We start from the raw sequence: 6,365 nt of genomic DNA, 5'->3' as shown, positions 1-6,365 counted from the left end.
TACTTATTTTATGGAAAAATATCTCAGAGTATTTAACTAATGCACTACCTATTTCCTAGGAGGGTGTAAGTAAGCAGTGCTTTCCTAACACCTGACCACAGGTCCCCTCTATTCCACCAACCCTCCCTTTCCCTTATTTTTTAGTGTTACGTCTACTAACAGCTCTATATCTGCAAAACTTAGAACTGAGTATATTGAGCATCACAGGCAGGGACTGCCTTAGGCTACTATACTGCCTTCACCCCCACAGTATATTCAATAAGTGGTGGAGGAATAGATGAATAATTCACACAAACCAGAATTAGCTCCTCTTCTATAACTGTTCTCTTAGTATAATCATCGAGGCCCCTTTCAAAAGACTGTAAAAACACAGATCTATTGTCTCATAAACAACTTTAGGTAACAGTTATGCAAACACACACATACACACACACATCATATAAACTCTCATTTTCTTCCAAAAAGGAATGCATGCACACAGAGTGTCTCCCAACCCCCAACCATGATTTTTTATGCCAGAGCTAAGAAATGTATCATCAGAGTAAGTTAATTCAGAGTACTCCACTGGGATCTTTAGATCTCATTATTTCTCAGCATAATTAAATCTTTATTAGATTAAATTGCACTTTTTCTGGACTTCTCAATAAATTCCATACCCAGCCAACTTTTAATGTGGTATTAGATAAGACCCAAAAAGAAATTAAAGAAGAATATCCCTTTTCACTGCATTCAAAATTCTCAGTTTTATAGAACAGTCCCCCTCAGACATATGCTACCCACATTATCATGACATGCCTTTCAAAGTGCTTTTTCCAAATAAGAAAAGGAAGGAATCAATAGAATTAGCACAAGAAGGCTTTTGACTGGCAAGAAAGTGAAAGGTAAAAATGGAAAGACTTTAAATAAGGAGGATGTGGTTTTAGACAACCCAGACATATTGGTCCAAATTATGAAGCCAAGGAAAACGGAGAAAAATTCAGCACTGAAATTACAAGACTCTCTTTATGATGCTCAGAAAATAAATACAATGGCTTAAACGCTATAGTATCCTTGTTCATCCATAAACTACCACATACCCATACCCTCACCCCAGCCCTTCTCTCCTCCAAAATGTTCCACAAAGACAACCACACCTCCCTATATTAATCCTATTATGCCATATGAGGGTTTGAGCTCTTGAAGAAACAACAACTTAAAATCGCCAGTCCAGGTTTGATGCACGATACAGGGTGCTCGGGCCTGGTGCACTGGGATGACCCAGAGGGATGGGATGGGGAGGGAGGTGCGAGGGGGGTTCAGTGTACATGAACACATGTACACTCATGGCAGATGCAAGTCAATGTATGGCAAAACCAATACAATATTGTAACATAAAATAAATAAATTAATTAAAAAAAAAATTTACCCAGAACAGTGTGCACAGAAGGCTGGAGTCTGGTGAACACTCAGAGCATAGTCTGCCTTCAACCTGCCAGGGCATCATCAGGAAAATGGCATTATAGCTTTGCTGGCAAGAGAGAGTACTTTTCATTGCACACAGGTGTGGAAATGAAAGCTGTAATTGTCTCACCAAATATGTTTTTCTTCAACAGCAATGTTAAACCAGCCAAACTTTGAAATATAGGAATCAAAAATCAACAGCCATTTTCATCCACTGTGCAGCACAGTCCTCACTCCATCTTCCATCTGTCACTACCCAAGGCGATGGTGGTGCAACCACCGATAAAGCCAAAATAGTCAAACTCATGTGTGTGTGCATTTGTATGTGTGTAAGACAGTGAAAATAACTAGTTTACCCTTTTTCCTATGAATTGACTGATGGGTTTCCATAGTAGTCAGTGATTACCTTGTTATTGGATCACCACACTGTATTGAAATATGTTTTTTTGCATAACACAAACCTCTTGAGGGAAAGGATCATGTCTTAGTCTCTCTTTGTATCCCCTAAGTACACAGCATAATATTGAACATGTAACAGAAACTTGGAAAGTATTTGTTGAGCCACCCTGACTTGACCTGAATTGATTCTTGTAACAGGTAAAAGCAGACCACCACTGACATGTGCACCCAGAGGCTCCTTCCAGAAAAAAACATTGCTCCCTGTTTGACTGCAAGTGGTAGGAAATCACAGCTTAGCCTGTTGCATGAGACAACTTGTGACTTCCTAATTCTGCAGATGCACCTAGTAGAGGTCAAGCCCTCAGCAGCTTCTTACAGAAGAAGTCACTCTCAGATCCCACCCCACTACACAAATCCACTTCATCCTCAGCAAACCCTGCCAATACTTGGCTTTTCTCTAGAAGTGCATTTTACAAAAGAGGTTGAGGCAACCAGTGGAATAGCTCACTGAGCTCTGGCTCACTTTCATATCTGTTCCAAGAGTTTACTGAATAAACTTGCACTTCAGTGAGTGAAAATGAGAGCAGATAGGCTTGCAAGACATTTAGTCCTCTTTAGAAGAGAGAACCTCTTTTTTAAAGGTTGGAATTTAAAAGTTAGATTTTTATATAGTTTGCTTCAATTCAGTAATGTTCCAGACAAGAGGATGTTTATCCAATCCCAAAGTCTGTCTATTTTTTTTTAACATAAATGCACCTTTTTACCATTTATGGCAACACTTCTAAAACTCAGGAAATGAACAGATTCCCTGTAAAGAAAAAAACATGTTTCTCCTTAAGCCCTTGCTTGGTGTTAGCTTAATTTTATTTGAATGTTTCTTAAATGTGTACAGCCTTAAACTTACAAATATAAAAGCCCTTATGCTCATAGTTATTGGACAGCTGAAAAAATGTTTAAAATTAAATCCAGACAAAACTTTGAGCCAGTAAACTTTTAATTAGCAATATTAATTTGATGTGAAGGATGATAATGTACTGCAGAGACTACTTACAGTCTGAACCCAGATCTTATATCTATGAAAGTGGTCCTTCTCAAGCTCGGCAGGCTTAAAAAGAATAGATGCCACTTGATGACTCACTTCCTTCAGTTGGATTACTGCAAAATCTTCATTTATAAAATGTGTATTTGCATCATTTGTATATTAAATCAGCCTCTATTATTTTCTTATTAGCTTGAGATAATTAAAATAATACTGCTGCTGTTGCTGCTAAGTCGTTTCAGTCGTGTCCGATTCTGTGTGACCCCAGAGACGGCAGCCCACCAGGCTCCCTCGTCCCTGGGATTCTCCAGACAAGAATACTGGAGTGGGTTGCCATTTCCTTCTCCAATGCATGAAAGTGAAAAGTGAAAATGAAGTCGCTCAGTCATGTCCGACTCTTCGAGACCCCATGGACTGCAGCCCACCAGGCTCCTCTGTCCATGGGATTTTCCAGGCAAGAGTACTGGAGTGGGGTGCCATTTCCTTCTCCAGGGGATCTTCCTGACCCAGGGATCGAACCCAGGTCTTCCACATTGCAGGCAGACGCTTTACCACCTGAGCCACCAGGGAAACCAATCAGAACTAATGCCAGAGCTGAGGATGGGATTACTCTCACTCAAACTGTGTACCTGAAAAAGAGAGAGAAGTGGTTTCTAAAGGAAGTCAGTAGTATTGTTATCAAGAAAGAATGGGAATAGACGTGATGAAAAACAATCAATAAAGATCCACTATGCAGCAATCTGGACTCAGTGGTAAAGAATCTGCCTACCAATGCAGGAGATGTAGGTCTGATCCCTGAGTCAGGAAGATCCCCAGGAGCAGGAAATGGAAATCCACTCCAGTTTTCTTGCCAGGACAATCCATATGGACAGAGGAGCCTGGGGGGCTACAATCTTCGGGGTCACAAAGAGTCAGACACAACTGAGCACGCATGCACTGATGCAGTAATCTAGAACATATTTATATTAACATTTCAGGTTACTACTAAAATATGAACCCCCAATTTAAAAATCATTGGAAAGAACTCTCAGACCCTGTAAAAGTGGCCCTTAGACAGCCCAGCATTTCTCAGACTCCTGTTTGAGAAGCACTAACTTAGAGGACCATAGGCTAAAACAGGGGTGAAAAAATTAAAAACTTGACCTTAAAAGTTCAACAAAGCAGGTCCAGATCATGATACTGCCAATCAGAAAAGAGATGCCAGGGACCAAGAAAAAAAAAAAAAAACAGACGTTTCAAATATAAACCTTAAATTAGAAGTTAAAGAGCAACAGGTAGCAATTTGCCCCAAGCACTTATCTAATGGGCAACACCCTGAAGCATAGTCCCTGACGAAAGCAAATTATTTATTCAACAATGGCCCACGGTTCTTTTGAAAACCACAGAGTGACCAGCTGGCTTGTAACATGAAATATTATGGTCTCAGTGAGAGCACTCACGGCTTTCCCCAGGTAGGTCAGTTAACCTGGGCAGACTGTGCACACTGGAAAAAGGCTGGGATAAAAGTCCTATTCTCTTTGTCTTTGTTTCCTTGTACTGATACTCATTCATAGTCTCTTGGAAACTGATCTCATTGGGAACCTAAGGGTATCATCAGCTTTTAATTGTTAATATGTGAGCACAGTTATTACCACATGAAATAATGTAGGACTTTGATTTTTATACAAAGGGGCATGTAGGTCATGTTTCTATTCTTTGGCTTCCCGGCAGCAATGTCCCTGGGCAACTCCAAATATAAATACAAATGTGCTATTTAAAAGACTCTATACACTCTCTCCTTGAAATTTTCAACCACATTCATTGTCATATGGGAGTCTAGATACCATTCGGGGTTCTCCTCCTGTTTATGCCTATAGCAATCAGGGTAACCTGGGACAAGTCACTTAATGCTTTGTGGCTTAATTCTTCTATATGTAAAACAGAATACTGACACTGTATTCCACTCACAGGCTGAAGGGAGAATAAATAAAGAGAGATTTTAGATAAGAAAACAATGTAAAAAATCAATAGCGATAAATAGACATGGAGTTCTATACAATTATGCAAGTATTTTTTTTTACTGTCTACCCTCTTCCTAGGGTTATCATTGATTCTTCAGTGTTGAGAAGCATATAAATTCAAGTTCACAAGATTGTGCCTGGAAAGGTGGCCAAAACTGGAGCTTCATGGTAATCTATGGATGTTGACATACAGTTCCCACAAACGATATCTTAGAAACATTCATATATATAGTAAACTTGGGAAAAATTGAACTCACTCTCTATTGTTACAATTACTGCTGCAATATTATTATTTTATTACTATACTTTAATTAAATTCCTCTTACTGGAACTTAAAAACCATGAAAACCAGACAGATTGAATATAGCAGACCATTAAGTCACCCTCCCCTTACTCAGAAGATTTCATTTTAAGGCACAAAGGGACAATATTATAATGTAATTACTACTCTCAGTAGCAGTGAATAATACCAACCCATCATGCAAGCACCAGAAATTGACAACCACATTTCGTTGTGATCTGTGGTTGCAGGCTATTTTTCTCTCCCCACCCAAGACTAAAAATCCAATAATGTCTTTTATAATGGGGGTGATGTGGCTTAAGAAATATCTGTTTATGATTCATAAACATAAAGAGTGAGCATAATCTGCTACACAGCAAGCTGCTTTGCCTCAGAGGAAAACATATTCTATGTTGCATTAACTCAGCCTTGAGGCAAAATATCACAGCCACATCATCAAATAGAGAAGGCAGCTGAAACGTCAGCTGGCCCTGATATTCCTTCTATACCAGAGACCTCTAAATGAGCTTCCAAATGGCCATGTGAGAGTGTGCTAGGTGCCATCTCACAGATGAGTCAACTAAAGGACAGTGATGCAGGGTGGCTTACAGCTTGGTCAGATACTTGTAATTTATATGATAAACAGCAGGATTCTAGAAACCTGGAGTCTAACTGTAAAATTAAGCAGCAAACAAATACATTAGCTACAGTCCCTGGGGGTCAGGTTCTCTTCCCAATTAAGTCCAGCCCCTAAGGAAATTATGACATGAGCAACTCTCATATTTAGGGATCTTCCACCACACCCTCATCCCCTGGCCTGCTTTTCTAGCCTTACCCAGAATCACATATTTGTAAAGGTTTGCTCTCAGCTGCCCCAAACAGAAAGCAATCAGATGAATGTATTAGTTATTCATTCACTTTTTCATTCATAAGAACATTTCCTGAACTATATTCTAAATACCGTACTAGACTCTTGGGATTCAAAGGTTAGTACGTCAGTAACATGCCATCAAAAATACATAATGTCGGAGGAGGAGCTAAGATGGCGGAGGAATAGGACGGGGAGACCACTTTCTCTCCTACAAATTCATCAAAAGAACATTTAAACGCTGAGTAAATTCCACAAAACAACTTCTGAATGCCGGCAGAGGACATCAGGCACCCAGAAAAGCAACCCATTGTCTTCGAAAGGAGGTAGGAAAAAATA

General features: G+C 39.6%; 1 long non-coding RNA gene across 1 annotated transcript; it reads left to right on the top strand.

The window, feature by feature from the left end:
• The first annotated feature begins 4,127 nt into the window (after positions 1 to 4,127).
• Positions 4,128 to 5,130, top strand: LOC123332415. The gene is made up of 2 exons (XR_006549207.2): positions 4,128 to 4,329; positions 4,957 to 5,130. It is a non-coding gene; the product is annotated as an uncharacterized LOC123332415 (long non-coding RNA).
• The last annotated feature ends 1,235 nt before the right edge of the window (positions 5,131 to 6,365 follow it).

The sequence above is a fragment of the Bubalus bubalis genome, chromosome 3 (genome assembly GCF_019923935.1).
Source record: "Bubalus bubalis isolate 160015118507 breed Murrah chromosome 3, NDDB_SH_1, whole genome shotgun sequence".
Lineage (NCBI taxonomy): Eukaryota > Metazoa > Chordata > Mammalia > Artiodactyla > Bovidae > Bubalus > Bubalus bubalis.
Note: the sequence above shows the minus strand (reverse complement) of the source record. Positions and strands in the feature narration are given on the sequence as shown.